The following is a 2,500-nucleotide window of genomic DNA, read 5'->3' on the forward strand; positions in this document are numbered from 1 at the left end:
TCAGAGACGGCTGTTTGTGGGAGGAGTCAGCGCGTCATATGTTTACGTCACTTTTAACTTTGAACCGATACACAAGTGTTCCGCCACTGGCTTCGGATGCTTTATTTTACTCTTATGAATAGACTTTTTTCTAATATAAGTAATAAAGACTGCTGCCGAAAATTAGGTAGGCATACTGTGGCTAAGTAATATTATATTGTCAAATGCATAAAAGAAAAAAAAAAAAGATATTCCGGGAAAACACCGGGACAAAGGCTCTGAATCTCATAGTAGTTTCATCAGAGCTGGAATAAGTATTTGTTAAACTTTAAATTTGGAACAATTAACTACTAGGACATTTGGAAGAGGTAAACCATTTTCGTTTTCAAATGCAAGTTAGACTGTCGCAAAGAATTAAGACTTACTAGAAAACGATCAAAATCAAGGACATGACATAATACGTAAACTATAACGTTAACATGCCGATAGCATGTCGAATTAAAACGTACAATACAAGGCCGAGGATCATTCTCAAAAAATTTTGATAAAAGTTCGCTGGCAGTAGGGGTGAGTCAACTGGAAGCCTTAAAATTGAGTATAAAAGTTATATCAGTACAAGGACAGTGACATTCTATAAATAAAAAAAAAAAAAAGTTGAATTAAATCGACAAAGGGAATAGGGTAATCCTGACACAGTGAGTCTATTTCATCTCTTAAGATAAACTCACAGGGGCCTGAATGAATAAGGACTTGTTCGTCAAAACTCACCATTCGTTTATGATCGAGACTGGAATTTTAGATTTTCCGTGGACCTGAGAGGTGTCGTTTTATAAAGAGGCTTTCTGCTTTTGATCCAAGAGTGGGCAGCCGGTGTGAAAGTTTGAACGTTGCGCAGTGTTTCGTCAACCTCAGGGTAATCAGGGAGCATTTTCGCAACGGTGTAAAATCTTTTATGTTAATAAGTCATTTGATGCCTTTCCATTCATATGATGTAGCAGCTGGTGCGACAGAAAAGCGGTTGTAAGAGGAAGTGAAAGGAAGAGAAGAGCGTGTAACAGATGTAAACATACAAACGGAATGGCAGACTGAGAAAAGGTCGGAATAGAACGGACACATCACGTAATAAGTCTCCTTGCGCCCTCCCCCAGACGGGGAACGGTTGCGGGGGGCGAGGGAACAATCTCGTCTTCTGTTCTTTGTCAATGATTGCTCCTTGTCGCGCGCAATCATGAGCCTCGCAGTTAATTTCCTGCATCGTCAGCATTCCTGTTTCTTGCAAAGCCGCATATGTTCGTTCATTTATTATGACAAGTAGCCTCAGAGACGGAATTAAGTCGCCCGTGCAAAAATTGCCGTTTATCATTTTCCGCGCGATGTGCATTTGTCGGGAAAACGTATTACTGACTCTCCGTCTGTTTTCTCCTTTTCATTTTAAAAACCAGAAGGAATGGAAATTGCTTTAACGTTTAAAACAAAACAGAAGCGGAGATGGGTTGTGCGCTTTTATCTCGCTTAGGTGTTATTCTATTAGTGTTATTCTGCGACACTTCTTTTTTTTCATGCTATCTTTCTTTTTCTTTTGATGAAAATGATGAATTCTCAGTGTTTTGTTGAACAATTATCCCGCAATTCTCTAAAAGTAAAATATTACCGCTGCATCTTTCGTGAAGATTCACATAGATATTGTTTTAGAAAAGACGCTACTTTTATTTCTGAGCGTTGCGACTCATTAATTATGGACAAAGCGCACCGTGATTTTATATTGCTTGCGAGGAAAATCCCCTTCATTAAAATGCTTCTTATAGTACCTCCCATTTTAAAGTATTTTGAAAATGTTCACGAGGTAACGAACGTGAAACCGCTACGGCATGATACCCCCCGATGATCTCTGCAGTGCGGAGAACTGAAAGCTTCAGAGGTTTTACTAATAAAGAGGTGAATGCATAACTAAAACGATTTACCCTCTGCTTCACAATGATGCTTGAAAGAGAGACAAGGAAGTGCAGTATAATGTGTATAATTAACGGAGTAATCTTTTAAACCTTCGTGGATGAAGTTTTAGACTTTTTGTCTACAAAAATGAGTTCGTATGTTCGTGAGCTATTCCCTTGGAACGAATAACGATTGACGGATTCCGAATTGCGAGCGAGATGGTGGCTGACTCATGGCTCCTGACCAGGTGTTAATGACGTCCTGTAAGCCTTTATGTGTGTAAGGAAAATAATGATAGGTATTTTCTTATTTTCTGGAGATATTTCTCTAAAATGAATAGAACTTGTCTATTCACCATCTGACATTTGTGCTCATGTTGCCTTTATATGTTTGTTAACATTCTCCGAGCGAGAGTTTTCTAGTGAGACCATTATATGTTGACTTTTATTAAATGTAGTAACTGTCCAGTTTTGTCCTGACATTGTATTCTTTATTTCTTTTTGCCTCTTTCCAAGCTGTCCCCAGCGAATGACAAAACTTAAGAGCATTTTGAACATAGAAGCAAAATTTTGTTTTACGTTTAACTATG

Source organism: Macrobrachium nipponense, chromosome 18, assembly GCF_015104395.2.
Source record: "Macrobrachium nipponense isolate FS-2020 chromosome 18, ASM1510439v2, whole genome shotgun sequence".
In the NCBI taxonomy this organism is placed as follows: Eukaryota; Metazoa; Arthropoda; class Malacostraca; order Decapoda; family Palaemonidae; genus Macrobrachium; species Macrobrachium nipponense.